Raw genomic sequence first — 20,186 nt, 5'->3', positions numbered from 1 at the left:
ACTAAACAATGGCAGGCATTGTTGGCATCAGGAAGTACTGGCAGCAGACATTTAGCAACCAGAGCCATATATTATGTATGCTGTGTAAACCTTTATTCTGATGCTAAATGGCACTTTAAAATGCTTTCAGTGTTATACCATACGTTTCTCACAGAAGCACCATTGTATGCATAAAGGCCTTTAACAGCTTGTACTATGATTCCTGAAATGGTCCTGGACAAGACAATCTTTTAGAGGCACATTTTATCAGTGACCAGATCTGGAGAGCTTAATAGCAATAATTCAAAAGAAGCAAGAGTTCATGCAGATGGAATGGCACATTTCCTGAAAAGCTTCTGCCTTCTGCTGTGAGCTATTTCACTCAGACCTCCCACAGAGTTAGCTCTCTATAACTGTGGGTTCCTTTTATTCTTAATTTAGTGCCCCACAGAACACTGTGAAGTCAGATGAAGTATCTCTCTCTTTTTCTCTCTATAAAAGTGTTTTGAGCCCATTCTCAGCTTGGTTCATTCTTGTATACTCCTTAAAAAAACACTCATACTTTTTAGCAGGATTTAAAGACCAAAAGCATCAGCTTTTACCGGAATAACTGGTGCTGTTAAAAGGACAATTAAGAGTTTCCTCCTGTAGTCTTTTCTCCAAGTAGTGAAAAACCAGGATGATTGATTAGGCTATGAAAAATACCTGCCAAGAGAAGTTAGGTAGCAGTGAGAGGAAAAAATGTTCTGGGGTGGAATTGGAACTGAAACTCAGACATCTGATTGAACCATAAATTCTTTATTCATTCTTTGATTCTGATGGGACAACTTAAACAAATGAAGGCTTCTGGGTAGATAACTAGGACTGTACATTTTCCTTTCTTTAAAGTTGAGTCTTATTCCTGGATAAGAATCACATAAGGAATCACATACATCTTGGGTAGATCCATTCCTATATATGTTTTGAACACGTAGAATGTTTTAAAAAAATTGTTACCTTACAGTTTCAGCATCTGAAATGAATGTACTGTCATGAGAATATTTTTAAAGAAAGACACATCTGCTTTACTTTTGATCTAGAAGCAGTAAAACTGAGAGAATGAAAAGAATCTATTAATAAGAATTGTTCACTACCACGCTTTGGTCTAAGACCACTAAGATAAACCTAATTCTCTAGGCTTGCGTCACCCACTTCCCAGACTATGCTCCTACTCCGTAAGTCTTCCACTCTGTGTCCTCATTTTAAAGTGAAGCTTCATTTGCTGTGAAGCAAACACTGGAGGAGTAAGTGAAGCTGCCAATGGTTATCTTTCATGGTAACAAGTTATGACACATGATCTGATTTGCTCAGGTTTGCACTTGGGGCTTTTCTGCAAGAATACAGAAGTGAAATTGAAATTATGGCTGTGTGGGTAACTGACTTTCCCTTTGGCTAACAAGCAGAAAAATCTGTTAAGGAGAGAAAATTTATATGGGTTGATATAGCTTCCTTACCTCCATTTTTTGCTCTCCAAAACAGCAACTTATGTGAAATAAAACATTCTCTCTTTATCAACTACAAAAACAAATACAATCTGATTGGATAGCTAGGGAGGGTATTTTCCATTTGATTATTAGCTTATGCTTTCTCTTGGTTTCTATGTCTGAGATTTTGTCTGAGATAACGTCCATTTTGTCAAAAAAATGAAGGTCTAGATTTCTCAGAGTGCTAGAAGAAATGGAGTATCTTTGGAATATCTAGAGAATGCAAAAAAACCCCAGGTAGACGGGAAAATAGAAAAGGTAGACTGGAAAGAGAAAGGAATGTATACTGAATCATAGGAGGATTATACAACCTCCTGGCAAGAATCTTTTTAGAAAGCTTGATTATATTAGGGATATGATAATGACAACAATAATATGCTCTCTAGTTCTTATGGAAGAAGGGGTGACTCACAAAAAACAAAGGAATTGACAAGCTGGGGAAGTAAAAGTTAATAAGACAAGTATGGGGAATGGTGGAAACCAAAGTTTGGGAATGGAAAGAGTTAATCATTTCATGTTGTCTCCAAAAATGAAAACAAAACCTTATTACATCCCTACCCACTAACCAGGTCCCAAGCATTTCCTCAGTCCAAGAAAGTTGGGTTTGGAAAATAGTTTTCAGCAAATCTGTGTACGGTATGTTGGCTGAAACACTTCAAAAACACTATTATATTTATCTGCCAACCACTGAGTTCTTATATTTAAAAAACTCAGTGTCCATGGAGGTAAATGAAGTCTGGAGATGAATAAATATGGTGAGACAAGAGATACTGAAACTGAATCTCAAAATGAGGTCGTTGTGACTTTCATCTGAACATAGAACTTAGATGTATGACTTTGTTCTAGTGGAAAAATATATTATTAAAATTAAATTAAGCAGTAGGAAAATAGTCACAGGGACACAGGGACTATATATTGCTAAGAAGTATTTGTCATCACTTTGAAAGAGACAAGTGATAAGCCCTTCTAAATCAATGAGACTGACAAATGTCAGTAACACACGATCCTGTGTGTTACACTCAGCCTCTTCAGAAATAGGACATATCTGAGAAACTATCCTGAACATACTCTCTGAATGCTGTGTGCCAGGCACGTACAGAATTTATTGAACAGAAATGATAACCTTTCAATACTTTTCACATCTATAAATAAAATTGGCAATAGATATGTCCTTGGTATTTTTATAGCATGTTTATCAAAGGATACTACAATTAATATTTAGTAGACTGCTTGTATTTAGAATGTAATGAAAAAGACTCATAAGTATATTCAGGCAATACATTTGAGGAGCTGGAATGCTTAAATACCTGACAAGCTGTTTGTCATTCAGCTCATAATGGCATGAGGAGGCAGGAAAGCTAAGAAAAAGTTTTATCTTAGGAGATACAGCCTTAGTGACAACAGGACTGTGAATGTAGCAACAGTTGGTCTGTACATTCATAGGGTATGATGTTATCTCCTAGACTGTTGTGATAGAGAGAGATGAACCATGAATATAGGCAGGCATCTGAGCCAGCAAGGAACACTATGTGACATCTGTAAGAGAGGATCTCTCCAAAGCTCATAAGAGAGAACATTAGAGATGGGCCAAGAGGAGTCACATTGTGTCCTGCACACCATACTCCCATAAGCTGTAGTCTGCAGGATGAAGGCTGTGGTTAGTCATCCAGCATCTATCCAGCTGCTTCCATAGGCCGAAACACTCAGCTGGTATGTTCACTTGATGTTGCTTAGAGAAGCAACAAAGCAGTTCCTACAGGGCATTGCTCTGGGTCACCCTTGGCAGAATAACAGGATTCCTTTTCAAACACCCCTGCCCCTACCTGCAGAACTCATTCCCTGTTGCTAGGGAGGAATTTATCCTATGATGTGAACAGGTTTTGGTTGGGGCTGGAAAAATGTAAACGAGTCAGGCTTTTCTGTGTTTCAGTCTTCATTCTGTTTTTCCTTTTTAAAGAAAACATCTTCCTCTAATTAAAAAAGAGCAACAAAAAAAAAAAAATGTTAGCCCCTTTCTGTTAAGAGTAGGATTTTATTCCTGTGCTGCATACATGACATTTGCTAAACTAAGCAATTTTTCAGGGTCGCACAGGTAGAGAGGATTTTGTAGGGTATCTCACATTTAATTTTAACTATCTAAAAATCACTTACTTATTCTTGGTCTAGAGATATGCTCTGGAGATATGGGGACATCAGGAGGATAATCTTATGATAGGTGGCACAAATCATTCTTTCTGATGTCTGTCTTTCACCATTGAGTATGGATGACAGATTTTGGCTTGATACTTAGCTTTGAGATGGCCTTGCATGTTAGCTGCTAGAAAAAAAGGAGTGAGACTATAATCATTTGCAGTTGCAGACTAAATAATATATATCACTTTTACATTGGAATGATCCAGGCATTTGTGACCTAGAAGATGATATTAGCCAGGTTCCTTTTGAACACATTAATAGAACCTGTTCCAGCTACTGAGTTTTAGAAAAGGTTTAGCTTATAATAATACCATTTTTTTTGTTGTTGCCAACAGAAATGTTTCTAATTCTCTTTTTAATGACATGATTTAGCTGTTGGTGTGAACATACTCCACTTCTAGAACCTCCCACTTCAGAATTCCAGAATCTCATGCACGAAAACTATATCCTGTTTTTCTCAGGTCCTTTTGTTGATCTGGATTTTTACAATGCTCTTTGATAACTTCTTTGAATTTGAATGCTTAATATTTGAAAATGTTTGTTATAGATTTAATATAATTGAAGCTTATTTTTTCATATTTGTACCTTGGAATAGACCTTATTCCTTAGGATAAATGTAGTTTAATATCCCAGAGATTTTCATAATTTCACTATCCGTCCAATCACGTATTTAAAAGAAAGCTGAAACTGAAGAAGTATTGCCCTATGCAGACACTTTGGCTTATAACTCATTATGCCTGCAGTTAGCAGTTTTTCACTACGCATGTGTTCTTGTAAGAAAGTCTCCCCTCATCCTTGCAGAGTAAGAAAATTCACAGACAGTTTGGCCAGTCTCAGACTCTGTCTAAGCTCCAGAAATGAACACTATCTATCTTCTAAAATTAAAGACCTTGTTCACATCATCAGATACATTTACGGAGGAGATGTGGAGTCACTGGATGCAAGTTAGAGCTGTGAAATACGTGTGAAGGAAGAAAGTACTCTGCTAAATTATGGACACCTGGTTCATATATTTCTTGATGACTTGTCTCCATCAATCATACTGGCTATTAATATGATGTAAAAAAATTCTTTCTTGGAAAACAGCAAGAATTTTTGTTATGTGCTGAAAAATATTTCAATCATTTTCAAAGTATTTCAAATGCTGCTTTAGTTCAGAGTGGTGTGAAGGCAAAGCTACACGCATCAGAGTGATACTTTCGGCAATGTCTAACCATGCAATTCAACATTATCTGAAATACTTATTGTGAGATAACTTTTCATTGCTTGGATTTTGGAACCCAACAACTACTAATTCAGTACAAAGCCCTAAGGGTATTTAGGCAGCAATCTGCACTTTTAAACAGGCTTGTCTACATGATAGACAATAGTGTCATTCTCATAAGTGTTTCTCCTTATACAACGATTGATCCACAAGGATTTTCAAGATCTAAATTGCTGTTAGTCCTTGGGAAAAGTGGTCTAAGAGTTGACGTTTCCATACAGAGAATGAGTCAGCTTAAAGTCAAGCTGCTGGAAGGCATTGGTAAGCTAGACATTTGTCAATAACTGATTCTGACACTGTGGGTATAAACCTGAACTGTACCTAAAACGGCCAGGGGATGTGCTATGTATTTCTTGTCCCTAGGACTCATACAGGAAGTTTGGGTTCAGAGTAATTTTCTGACTAATATGGAGAAAAGATTTGAACCGAGGACTCTGAAATCCTGTAGTACTGAGAAGGATCTCAATCTGTCCCATTTGCTTTCACTACTCATTTTCCTACTTCTGCATGACCTTAGTTTCAGGGTTCCCACAAACTTGTAAGTGCCTGAGCCACTACATTCTTACTCTTTTTGGCTAAATCAATGTTTCAGGCATATTTATTTAAAATTTGCTCAGATTTTTAGGAATCTCATGAGAATCACCATTAATTTTTCTCTTGCTATATTTGTACATCTGTACCTATATCTGCTGGATCATTACTGGTAGTTTTTAGTCACCTGCTGGCCTGTAACGACTTGCAGGATCCCTGCAGTGCTGATTTGGCACCTCTCTAAGTAGCACTCTCTGTTACTCGGTAGGGATTTAGCACAGTATAAGAACCTATATACTGGCTGAGCTGGTATTAGAAGAGAGTTTTAAATAGAGTGCAGTCAGTGGGTGCCTGTGGCCTCATTTATTTTTGAAAGACTGTATTGATGTATCTCCTCCCCAGAATTCAAATGGAAATCTGGGAGATGATCCCTTGAAAGACAAGCCGGAGAAAGAGGGAGACCCTCTTTCCCCCCTGCATTAACATTTCAACCTTGCCTCGAGTGCTTCCAGTGAGTTTGAGAACGGGGAAGTGATGTCCTGAGGCTTCAAGGCACTACTTCCCCTTTGTTCAGAGGTAGGCCATCCTGTCTATATAGATTACCGTGCTTTAGCAGGAAAAGCTCCCTTACGTCCTAAGAAGGTAATAACTTCTCTTCACATCATCACTATCTCGGCTGAGCAGTCATATTGCTAATTGACCTTTAGCGTCTCTGATACCAGAGACCATGCTTAAAAAGCTATCTAGACTTACCTTTGAGTACGTACCTATTCATTAGGCCTAACTGCTGGCTAATAAGTCCTCAACTCTGTTATATAAAGACCAAAAAATTATATAGAGTTTATGAGTCTATGGTTAATCTTCTACAGCTTGTTTTTGATTGTAATATTTGTCTATTTTTTTCATTTGCAGGCTTGCAATGCTGTAATCCATAAAATAACAATTACAAAAATTTCAGTGATTTACAACATTTACAGATGTAAAAAAAAATAGGAAGTTAGTGAAGGATAAAGTTTTTTGCTCAACTCTACATAGTGACTTGGGAAATTCAAGTCTGATATGTTTCAGAATCTGGATTTTAGTCTGTAATTGTTCAGTGAGAGTTCTCACCCTGAGGCAGACAGCAACTGAGCTAATACATAAAATGCATAGGTTGTTAGTTACCTATATGTGAACTGAATACTTTGCTAGCTAGGACAGACTTATAGGTAGGAGTTTCTGAAAGCTAAGGAGGGAAGGAGGAGGATCACTCATGGATGTCCCACCAATTTGTATGGCCCAGATCATTTGCAAAGGAGTGGCAGGAAACATTCCGGAAATACCTTGGTAGATCAGCTCCTAGACGTGGATGATCCCAAATTTTGCCTCTAGGAGAAGTTAAAGGTTGTCAGCCTTAGGATCATCCCTTCAATAAACCAAAGAACTAGATGAAACTAAGTACATTGACAACCTACACTATCTCGATACATAGATTTACTACTCACACTAGGACACAAGAGGACTGGTAGGTGGAGCATCAGCATGGACTAGGTAGTGGGATTTAAATTCCTTAGCTAGCTTTGTACTAACTTCTCTGCCCGGCTAACATTGATCAGGACACTGTGCCTAGACTTAAACTAACCAACAAGACCCATTGACTACATGTCTATAACTTTAGAATTCAACTCTACGTTCAAGAGGTATTCTATGTCTGACTGGGCTTTACAAGTTTTAGCACTATGTTGGAGGTGGTTACATATTTTGTCTCACTAGCACACTGACTGAAGACAAACAAGTAAAAATGTCAGTGGCTGGAGTAATCACCCATAATGTGGGATTTCCAGATGGAGCATCTTGCTTTAACAGAGCAGAGCACAAAGGAAGAAGAAAACTGGTTATCTGTGGGTATTTTTACAATCTACAAGAAAAAGCCTATTTGAAATTGAAATACAATTCAATATTAATTACTGCAATAAACATAGTTTTATTTAAGATGTGAGTTATTTAAAAACTCCAGTTCAGTGACTAGCTGCAGAGAGTCTGCAGATTTCTGCAGTTTGGCATCTACAGAACTGTTAGCCTGATTTATGAAAGGTAAATGTGGCATTAACCTTTTGCTCATGCTACACAAACCAGCAGATTTTGGCTTTCCCATTAGCAGTGAAGAGGCATTAGATTCTATGGATTTGATTAAAACTGGAAAAAAAATTCACATTTTCTAATTTATCCCCAGGATATTTTAAGCAATACTAAAGCTGACTAAAATAACCTAGAAAAAAAACCCAGCATTTTATTTCCCCCTTTCAACTAGTTTCTGTTAAATGTACATCATAATTAGGGTTATCTGGACTAAAACATGGCACTGAGCCTGGAATTTAAAGATGAATTAAAATATCTGATATCTACTGAAAAGACAGTACATTCCTCAGTATGAAGTGCGAACCTGAACTAATAACAGAGATCTTGCTGATAATCAATCCAGCTGAGGTGTAATTTCACTATTCTGAAATTTGGGTGAAAGAGTCAATGTCAGGATGTCAGAAGAATGAAACCTGCTTATTAATTTTTAACTCTCCATTTGTCTTGTTTTTTTTACTTTAGATCCAGCTACACAGTGAAGTGAAAGGGTTCTACAGGCAGGATTCTATAGGCAGAACAATCCAAGAATTAATAGGCAGAGCAGCTCTTATGGAACAACTGTAGTATCTTAGGAGGCAGAGTATATCATCTTAAAGAAGTTATTGTATGGAAGCTTATCGTCTTTTCATTGCTGGAAAAGGAATTTGTGTGTGTAAAATTTGGCATCTGCTTGTGTCTTTGTTGGCTAGAAATACTAATACCTTGCTTTAACAAACTATTGGTCCTTCTAGTCTTGCAGTCCACAATCTTGACTTGTTTTGAATCATCTTGATGATCAATTTATTAAAGTAGATGGAAGTCAAAGGCTCATTTTCTTGTAAGAGATTTTTAGTGGAAAATATGAGGAGCCCAGCAATCCTTTTCCCAATGAAGCAAAAAACAAAACTTTCCAACAAATAAGAAGAGATCATCATACTTCCTAGGATGAATAACTTGTCCATTTGCATTTATGTATGAGCTGTAATGCAAAGAACTTAATGCTCTGAGTGAACATTTAATGTTTTATTTTACATCTATAAGACTGACTTTTTTTTTTAAAGAAAAAAAAATTAAAAAAAGACCATATTAATTACTTAAAAGGTTTCTTGTTGCTGGAGTTGCTTCCTGTGTAAGAGGTATACTGAGAATGCTCTTTGCAACCAAGCTGCGTATTAATGTGTACATGTGTGTTTTTTTTTTATGAATGGAACCTATGTTGGGAAGGTGGGAGGTCAAAAGTTCACATCTTCCTGCAGAATGATCATGAAAAATGAATGCGTACAGACTGGTGTGGTAAAATAATTTATGTATAGTAAAGCAGTATTAAAAAGTAACCTGCCAAAAATCTTGTGTCAGTTACAGGAGGTCTGTGTCATCCTAAAAATAAAAATGCAATGTACAATGCATTATTTTACAAATATAATTGAAAATCAGTTCCCCTTTTCCTATCTCTTAATCCCATAGTTATACAAAATTCTCTGTGTCCGCTCTGGTGGTGATGATAGCTCTAAGGCTGTATAAAGATGCAGGAAATATAGCCCCCAGTGTAACTTTTGGTGTTACTAATCAACTGTTGTAAAAGAAACACAGAGCCATGAGCAAAAATTCTCTGTTAAATATGCTTCCTGTTAGCCTCTAAACTAAGAAATCTTCTGCAGACACTGCAATAGTAGCGAATATGTAGCACCACTAGTGTTTTAGAAATAAGTGAACATAAAAAAACAGTATTTCTAATATCTTGATCATGTATCTACATGCATATTAACAAAATTGAAGTGAGGAATGTACATCCATTAAAGTATCTTTTCTGTCTACTGGTCTTTATATTCCAATTGCACCCAAAGATCTCATCTGAGCTATCTCTGTGCTAAATACTGCAAAGGTACATAGTAAGTCATTATAAAGTATTCTTTATGAGGACTGTTACTCTAGACTTACAAAAACTGGGAGATACAGAATACTACTCCTATCAGTAAAGGTACTATTACTGATAGAGAGCTGAGGCATATAAAGAGCAAATGATTTTTCCTGGAATCATTACAAAAAAAAAAAAAAAAAAAAAAAAAAAAAAGAAAATTAGGTGAATTTTATGCTAGCATTGGATATGTAAGAGCTTCTCAATGGTTTTCTAATTAATTACCATGATATTTTTTTAGTTCATTAGTCTGTAAGACAGCAGCAGTGAGATCTGTTATGTTACTGTTTTATTAATTCATAAAAATGTTAGTAATCTCCTGTCTTTTTCACTGTTGGCAAGTGTGGAGTACAATGGGCTGGAGCCATTTGTCTAAATGTTAAAATCTACAGTGTAGAAAGGTACATGAGAACTCATCACTTTAGTCCTTCTTCATGATTGAAGAATGAGTGGTTTATGGAGTCTTTGGCATTTTTTACCTTAAAGGTCATATTACCTTAAATGATTAGATTAGATTTCAAAATTGGACAGCTGAATGTTGTCTTTAGAGTATAAATTTGATTAAGAAGGGAAGCTGCAGAGTCTGGTTCAGATATAGATGTCTAAAATGTAGGTAAATGAGATAGTTCTTACCTAAGATCTATGAAACCTACAAAGGAAGGTCTTAATTATGAAGACAATAACTATAGGTTTCAGCTCCAGAGAATTTCACACACTGGGAAGAAATCATCAGCTTCTTGTCTTTCACAGAACCATAGAATGGTTGAGGTTGGAAGGGACCCCTGGAGATCATCTAGTCCAACCTCCCCATGCAAGCGGGGTCACCTAGAGCATGTTAGACAGGGTTGTATCCAGGCAGGCCTTGAAGATCTCCAGAGAAGGAGACTCCACAACCTCTCTGTGTAACCTGTTCCAGTGCTCTGTCACTCTCACTGAAGAAATTCCTCCTCACATTCAGGTGGCAATTCCTATGGTTCAGTTTTTGCCCATTGCCTCTTGCCTTGTAGCTTGGCACCACTGAAAAGAGTCCAGCCCCATACTCTTGACACCCTCCCTTCAGGTACTTGTACACATTGATGAGATCCCCCCTCAGTCTTCTCTCCCCCAGGCTGAAGAGGCCCAGCTCTCACAGCTGTTCCTCATAGGGCAGGTGCTCCAGCCCTCTGATCATCTTCGTAGCCCTATGCTGTGCTCCATGCCTCTCTTGAACTGGGGAGCCCAGAACTGGACACAGTACTCGAGATGAGGCCTCCCCAGGGCTGAGGAGAGGGGCAGGATCACCTCCCTTGACCTGCTGGCAACAGTCTTCCCAATGCACCTCAGGATACCATCGACCTTCGTGGCCGCAAGGGCATATGGCTGGCTCATGGTCAACTTGTTGGTCACCATGGTCACCAGCACTCCTAGGTCCTTCTCCGCAGAGCTGCTTTACAGCAGGTCAGCCCCTAGCCTGTACTGGTGCATAGGGTTATTATACTGGTGCCTAGGTGTAGGACCCTGCACTTGCCCTTGTTGAACTTCATGAGGTTCCTCTCTGTTTTTAGGGAATATATTCCCTATATACATATATAATCCATTCAATTGTAAAATTATATCTTCTCTAGAGCAATCACTCTCTGAGGACTGAATCTTATGTCTAAAATGCCTATGTTCATGTACACATTCAATATGAAAACAATAAATTATGTTGGCCTGCTATTAAAACATGTCAGCTCTATGTTATTGGTGGATACCTCATCATACTATGAGAAGTCTGAGTTAGCAACTTTCTTATGGGTTTGAATACTTCACTCCTTAAGTACACTTACAATATTGTATCTAATGTTCCCATTGCAGTTATAATACTATTATGACTATCCCCCCTTTTCACTTACAAAATTACAAAGACAAAACTTATGAGGTCTTGGTTCAGCCCAGAGTTCAGCCCAGACAGCACCTTTATGTTGCTAACAATTTGTACAAAAAATGCAGTGATAATACTGGATCAGTAATTGTTGACCATTTGCAAAAGAATAAACTGAAATGCAAGAGCTGTACATTGTGGAAAAGTCTTATTTTGAGGTTTTAAAAACACCACTAATGAACTTTTCTTGAAACAAAAAGAAAAAAAAAGCCAACTTTGCCACTTAGACATTGTTGTTAAAGGCCTACTTACAACATTTGGCATCTCCAAAGCAAATATAATAGTCTCTTAGGATAAATATTCTCTACACTGTGGAGAATACTAAACTCTGAAGAAAAATGCTGTAAGGGCATGAGAAGGATGTAAACTGGCTGTAGTCCAGCTCCCCATTTGTAGCTTATTGCTGTAAAATTTCCATATACTTCCCCTGAGTACAATGAAAAACTGTGTAAAGTGATACTTCTGGCATTGGATGAACTAACAGCACCAGGGAATTCTTACAATAAATTGGAAGAGGGGCAGCTTATACAGTTCAGTCAGTTTTTCCTTGGAAAATGGATACACAAAAATATTGCTAAAGGTCTGCCTATAACATTTTCTTGGTATATTTATACCTTGTTCCCAGACATTAGGCAACTTCATGAAATGCAGATTTGGGTACTGGCAAGCCTGAACATGCTTGAGACGTTACTGCAGCTTTTTAAAGGTGTGGTATGTAAAGAGTCCTCAGTGGAACTGCATTTTAAGCTAAGGATTAACTTAATGCTGATAATGTTACCTTGCTAACACCCAGTCCTTTAAACTGAGAATGAGACAGCAACTTTCTACTTTCGAAAAAGGTACAGTCCTCAAAAAGTGAACAAAGGCAAGTGGCTGGATTAAAAAAAAGAACTAAAAAATGTTTTGCCAGAAGCAATATATACGAATGCTTAAGGTCAATATTTAGCAGTGCATGGGAAGATTTATGCTCCTGACAGTCAGGAAGAGTTATGGGTTCTAGGATTTATTAAACATATAACAACTGCTAAGTGCAAAGGTCAGATCTACAATGGTATTGAGACCTGGTTCCACTTAATGCAATGGGAGGTAAGAGCCAAAATACCTCTGCATGGATTGTCCCTGGAGGAAGTAGACATGTCCTGTGTTATGGATAACATGAGATGCAATTCAGAGCACATACTGTTAAGATGTGAAGATTTTTATATGGCCTGCGTACAGAGAATAGTTTAGACGTGCCATGGTAGGTACCTAGTATTAGAAAGGTAATGACTGGATTGCTGCAAAACAACTAAAAAGGTAAAACAACTAAAAAGGTAAATCACTTATTTTAAAGATCTGAGCCGTTGATTTACAAATTGAAAAATATTTATTTTACTTTACAGGCAGCAAGTAATATAGTACAAAAATAAAGATTTCAAGTTCAGATGAATAAGAAAGTTATTTTCTTCCTAATTTGGCTGCCATGATCTGATGACAAACTCTTCTTTCCCACACACTACTGCAAACCTCTACATACCCTGAAATACCCAGCTTAAGATTTACAGTTACGTGTCCATGTAAGGGATAGCATAATGAAGCCACAACCCTGGGCTGTATTCCCCTGGTCTGTCCTCTGCCAGTGACCCAGGATAAGGTGATGTTCACTCTTCCCACCTGTGTCTGGCCACAGCTGAGCCATTTGGGCCTGTGCTTCTGCAGCTGAAGAAAGAAGGATTATTAATTTTTCTTTTCTATTTTTCCTCAGCTTGATGATTAATTTTTTGTCTCTCTACTGCAGTCTTTCCTTTTCACTCACCATCTCACAATGTGTATGAAAGAGGAAGTTCTTTTAAGGGCACTCGGTAAAACTGAATCTTGGTTTCTAGAGATTCTTTTTTTAGTTTAACAATAAAGAGACAACAGATTGTTGGGAGTGTCAGAATTATCTTAAAAAGACATATAATGCTTATCCAAAAACCTTTGCAAATTTGTCAGATTTGACATACTGTGCTGTCTGAAACAATTTTTTTTTTGTGTGTGAAAAAGTCCAGAAGTTTTTTGTCAACGTTTTGAAATTTTATGTGGATTTGTACATATGTATGTGTGTGTGGAGAGGAACTAGTGGATTTAATTCTTGTGCTTGGTGTGGATCTTGTCTTTTGTGTAGTCATTATTCCCGTGAAACAAAAATATTCGTACAAGTTACAAAGCAAGAGTAAAAACGAAAGAATTTTTCTCATCTTTGATTTTAACAATGAATATGAATGCTGACCATCAATAGATATTCAGAAAAGCTCTATATAATTGACCAGTGATACTGAAAAAATTATGATCCTGTAAGGAACATAGTAAAAAGCAATGAAACATAAATATTCTTAGAGAACCACCATCAGATGCAAATAAGGATTGACATCAAACAAAATGTTTAAACTGCATTAGCTGATTGCTCATTAGAAGTAACTTGTATTTATACTTGGAAGTGGCTCTTAATTTCCATGGAGTACATGCATGTGAGAAAGCAGCTGCTTAGCACATTTAAGACTTACTTTGGGCAAACCTCTGGCTTCCAATTTTTGCTGTGAATAAACTTGGACCCTGCTAATGGGAGAGGAACAGTTGTTCCAGTCAGGGTACAGCTGACTGTGATCAGCTTGACTTGTGTGTGCATGCTGAGATCCTCCTAAGCTTGCTATCATGCTTTATGGGAGCTGGAGGCTATCGCTGAGCACTGCTCCACTGTCAGCAGCCTTGAGGGCAAGCTGCCTTGCACTGGTGCCAGCTCTTGCCTTTATGCAAGGCTGAGCTCAAGAGCTCTGAGCTACCACTGAGCTTGGACAACTAAAAAGGAGGCTCGAACTTAACGCCTGCTGTCCAGGTCAGTGATCTCGGAACAGAGTATCCACTTGAATATTTGCATTGAATATCTACTGAGGCCCTCTTTCTGCGAGGTCAGAAGTGTTCTGGCACCTTGTGCATCAGGCATTTCTGGTGATGCTTAGGCAATAACTGGTTTTGGTACTGCCAGTTAGGCATACTTTAGGTCTAACTTTCTGGTTTGACTTACCCAAGGCATATAGGGTATTGGGTTTGTAAAAAGCTGAAGAGCTTAAAAAATAATACATACATTTAAATTAATACTGTTAGAAGCTTGCTCTTGGGATAGGCCTTTGTTTGTTAAGTTTCACCCTAGAGTAAACATTTACAACTGAATTATAATCTCTCAAAAATGGGGTATATCTGTGGAAACTTTGAGACAACTTTATTCATGTTAGTGACTAATCAGGAATGGACAAAGTAAGACTTCTGGCCTCTGTGCAAGCCAATTTTGGAGGGGTTTTTATGGCATTGCATGGGGTTACACAGCATGAAAGCCAGATTTTTTTTTCTTTTTCCTCTCACATTTTACTAAGAAAACTTTATAGTCTCCTAATGAATGATCATTACATAATGTCCTGGAAAAGTTCCCTCCATCTTCCTAAACAGAGCTTTGGATAAAATAAAATGGGTCCCCATAGAATCCATCTCAGTTTTATACAAGAACCACCTGATTTTTTCTTTTTTTTTTTTTTTTGTGGGGTGTCTAGTCTGATGTAAACTGACAGGATACATCTGATTAAGACATCCAGTTTTCTGTAGTTAAAATGGCATTAAAATGTCTGGAAATGGACTTAAACTAAGACACAATTTCCTGGGGGTAGAAACCATCAGGCAAACTACTAAAGGAGGTGGTGGACTAGCTTCTGTAATCTTTCCAAAAGATGTGCTCTCATGAAGGATTTTGGGGAGATAAGCATGTGTACAGAGAAGGCCAGATTTTGTTATACCAGTGGGTTGATGTTATTATAATGTTTGAAAACTTAGATGGATATTTTACTAATTAATAAGGAAAAGGCTGAGTCACTTATACAGGGGCAGTTCTTGTGCTACTTTAGTCTGAGGCAGAAGCTGAAAGTATCAACATCCCATGTAGAAGCTTTGCTTGAAAGAATTTCATTGCAAGTATAGAGCACAAAGAAGGTACTAAAACAAAAGCTGATTCTGGGTCTGGTATATGCTTAAGGTGTGAGTGAAAACAGTTGTTATTAGGCAAAGACCAATCAATTAGTAAGTGCACTGCAATAAATTAGTGCAAGTGGGATCAGCTGAACTTAGGCAGTTGCAACAGCCTATAGTGTACTTTGCAGAAGCAGTTAGGCAGCCCTCTCACCTACCATTACAGGAGACAAGGGTCATTTTGTATGCATTAGGTGTGAAAGTCTGACCTTATTTTCCTCTGCATTCAGAGGAAATAATACTGTTATTAGTATCCTGAAAATGCAGTGCATATCAAAGCACATAATTCTATAAAAGTAGCATCTTTGCTTGATAGTAGATAATTTTGGTGGCGAAGACAGTGACTTGTCTGACAAGAACACTGAGTAGTTTCAGGTACATGAGTTTATCAAGAATTGTTTAAAATTTTGGGGTAGATTTCACTTTGCGACCAAATACCTCACAAACTAGCATTTCCTGCAAAAGAGAAGCCTTGCTTTTAGATGACATCCACCTAGCACAGCCGTGATTCATTTTTTTTTTTTTTTTTGTGATACAACTATGTACTTCCATAACGTTTAGGATGACTACTTGCTGCTTCACAGCACATACTTGCTGACCCAACAGTTAGCTCTCAAGAAAACAAAGGAAGAAAACATAAGACTGATATATTGTGAGTCTCTCATTACTGAAATTGCTTTTATTACCCACAATATCTAAACTTTATTACTGATAATGATGGTTTTCAAGTATCCTTGAGAATTTAAAGTTCTGTAGTTCAGAAATGCAATAGCCTTGCCAGCACTGAATGTCGTAAGTAAATAGGCAGCAGGAGAAATTCTAACTTCCAAACAGTCCAGAAGCCAAGCAAAATATTACGAGCAGAAAAAAAAAAACCCAAATCCAAACATAATTATATAGTTGGAGTTCAGCTTGTTTGGACTTGGAATGAAGCTTCTTGCCCAGTCCTATCAGGGGATCTTCACAGTTCCAAACCCACGTATGCCTCCCATTTACTATTTCTATCCCATACTAGCCTACTATTTTCTGCTCAACTGGTAAGCAGAAGTTACTTTACAGTTTATTTTTTAGTCTGTACTTATTGTGAACTGTCAGACAACAATATCAGTCGAAAGAGTGTGCTAGTCCATCTGCCTATCAGGCAATCCCTCTAGTAGAGGCTTTCTTTATCCGGAGGGATTTTTTTTTTCCAATCTTTTTCAGAAGGCTATCCGAAAGAGTATTTCTAAGTAGGCCATAGGAATAGCAAAGATTGCACTTAAATTCTCCTAATGTTTTTGGAAAATGATTGCACTTCATAATTTCACAATCTAACAAGAAAATATTACTATTTATAGAAAAAATGTTCAGCATCAAGGAGATGCTGCTATTCCACAGCCTGTTGTGTTGGCTTTTGGATCCAAAGCTCCATGCCTTCTTCCCTGTTTTGCTTCCAGCTAGTTCAAAACAATTTCCAACTTTGTCAAGTCTTTCTTTTGACTATTTGCTGTGTCTTTGGGCTTGCCATAAAGAATCCATTCACTGCTGAGCAAGGAAGTCAAGAAGCTTTGGAGGGCTTTGCAGAAGAAGAATGGCTAGTGAGGTTGCTAGTGGATGAAAGCAGCATGTTAGGCTGTTGACAAGCATTTTAGCCAGGGAAAACTGGTGTTAGACAGTGTAGGCACCTATTTTTGAAGGATGAATAGTATAAGCAGATGGCTATATCATAATCAGAGATGGAGGCAATTGCTAAGTAGATTTGTACTGTGCTGTGTAGTAGACAGTGCTGAAGGGGGGAGGAGTTAGAGAAGTCCTCAGCCACCAAGTGTTTAAGTTTTTTTCATTGACGTTCTCAACATTAAAAATAGTTTCTCTCTTCTGTAAATAGTCAACAACAATGTGCTAATTCAGAAATTATTAGTGCACTTTAATCCAAAAAAATATTACTTGTAAAATGCTTACTTTTGATAACAAATACATGAGGATTCACTATGACTTACATTTTTGGGTAACACTGCCCTTTAGGAAGGGTAGTGCCATCTTTATATGTAATAAAGAGAGACATAAGATTCATGCAAAGCATGAACTAGGGTTGTAGGTACTGATAATTATAATTCTAGATTGCATAGACAAATGCAATTTAAAATGATCTGACTGTGGTATTTTTAGGAATTAAGTGCAAGTAGAGATATCAAAGTAGTAAAGCAAATGAAATTACTATATATTTATATAATTGCCAATAAGAACAATAAATAAACACACACAAATATAAATTTTTGTTCAATGTGATTAATGAACATCAGAGGCTTTTTTTTTTCTGATAAGTGGAAAAAAAGAGAATGCAGAACATTCCAAATCTACCAAATGCAGAACAGCTGAAAAAGCAGTAGCCCAGAAATTTCCTTGCTCACATTTTGCAAACCTCTCATATGCCACAAGAGCTGCTCTTCTTGTTCCCTCATGACTGCTGCTTTGTATATGACTTTTTCTGCAGAGTGTCAACCTTTTGCATGCACACAGGCCTTGCTACAGAGCCTCCCAGGGCTGCATTTACAACCAGCCACAAGGCAAATTCCTAGCCTCTGAAGCCTTGCTTTGCTCAGGCTTTACCTTTGGGAGGACTGGGTTGGGAAACAGATTCTGTTTTTCCTGTTACTGGATTCCATAAATGGGCTAGATTATTATTTTCTTTCAAATAGCCTGAAAAAGAATGAGAAGGACACTATCCATTTCAACCAAGTCTGGAATTAATAGCAGTCACTGATGCCTTTAAACATAACAGCATTACAGGTGGTGCAGAAAAGATCTCCCTGTTATTAAAGTTGCGTGACACATCTCACAATAAGATCCCATTTTCAATTGGTAATAAATTTGTCATACTTCAACTATTTGTACTGAAATTTTCCATACTGCCTGCCTCAGGCTAAATTCTTTAGGAAAATTTGGGGAAAAAAATCATTTAGCTGAAGAAACTTTCTCTCAACTAGCTGTGCTTGGACTCTTTCCAGCTATTAGAAATAACACAGTCTTCTTCCATTCCTGCAATGAAAGATTCCTTCAATAATATACTTTCCCTTGGAAATGTTGGACAAGCTCCTTTCTTGCTGAAAATAAACATAACACTATTGACTGTAAGAGTGAGAGCTTATTTTGCTTCACCTGAGACTTTGACCTACTGTGTGGGTATGCAAGTCTTTGTAAGAAGTTAGTGTCGTTAAGTTTTTTTCGAACTGGAGAGAATAAAATGCTTGATTATTTTTGTTTTATTTTGTTTTCAAAGTGAAGTTATAAGCATTGATATACAGGTATGATTGTGGCCACAAAGAAAAACTGTTTGAGTTCAGCCTGACATGGACTGATGTACATCTTTGATGTATTTGTTATTGAGATATTCTAAGAGAAATACATATTAAAAATAGTTAATTTTTATTTCTGTATTAATTGATCTCTGCAACCTGATTAATGAAGATATGAGATCAGTAAATGTGGCTTTGTTCTATTTAACTTGCACCTCTAATAAAAATTTTAAAATCTCTCTGACATTACCTTGCTAGAAGAAGAAATGAAAGCACAAATCTTCCAAATTACTAAAACAGGTCTTCTTTCATGTACATCTTCTACAAACATTCACAGCTCCTGTGATGGCAGTACCACTTAACCCTGTTTTGAAACCTCATTAACCTCTTTCTTGATGTTTGTAAAATGAGGTTTCTTAGATACTCGTCTCTTTAAATATTTCTCTTCTGTTAAGCTAAGAGAAAAACATAATGAAAGCAGAATATAAAGAACCAGGAAACCTCTCATCAGTGGTGTGTCCTTCAGTGGAATAAGCATAGAAGACATGGAGACATGGACATCCACCTTTTTTTTTTTTTTTTTTTTTTTTTTTTTGCTAGCTTGAGATATAATGATATCTTCTACAAGAATTTCTGGGCTCCTTTTTTGCAGAATAATATAAATTCATAGACTTCAATGTGTATGGAAAACTCTAGCTTACTGTTGAAAGATAAACATGAAAAGAGGTTACAAGAAAAAAGAAGGAACTACAAGATTTTACTCTAATAATACAATCTACTGATACTAATGGATAATTTGCTCACATTTCTGACTAGGCAGTTGTCCCCTGAAATGGGTCATCCCTGACACTTCTCGTATTTGTCAGCTGTATGTTTGGAGTCCTACACTGAAGAGTCCATTTACAGTATGCTTCTTTCCTGTGGGTCTCCCATGAGTAGGAAAACTGAAATGTTAGTCTGGGCAACTGAATTTTGGAGTGTCAGTAGAATTCTCGTCTCTATTTACAGAAAAAAAATCCCTTCATGATTTTATCTACATACTATTAAGCACCTCTAGGGATGCATGGCTCGCTGTGGATTCTCATCTATTTATTCAGATACTTTGGTAACCAAGGTCTATCTGTATCATGATGAGGAGAAAAGCCCTATTACTAGAGTGAGCTGAAAATATTTAAATTCTAAATCGGACTTTTACTTAAAATATTGTTAGTATTTTTCATAAAAAAATGTGAATATATTTTTAAATACTTTTGAAATTAATAGCTAGCTCCTCAATGAGCTCTGTGCATTTCCATGAGTATCTTGCCCTGTTAAGTGATTGGTCTCCTTTTGAGAAAGGCTTTTATGAACTGGTTTGAAAAGCAACCAAATGCTAGATATGCAGCTGCTAGATTTATGACAGGTGCTGGGTCAGAAATATTAATTTTTCTTATGTTAGTGTATTTGGGTGATATTATCATTCTGCAACATAGCT

This window comes from Rhea pennata, chromosome 2, assembly GCF_028389875.1.
Source record: "Rhea pennata isolate bPtePen1 chromosome 2, bPtePen1.pri, whole genome shotgun sequence".
Lineage (NCBI taxonomy): Eukaryota > Metazoa > Chordata > Aves > Rheiformes > Rheidae > Rhea > Rhea pennata.
Note: the sequence above shows the minus strand (reverse complement) of the source record.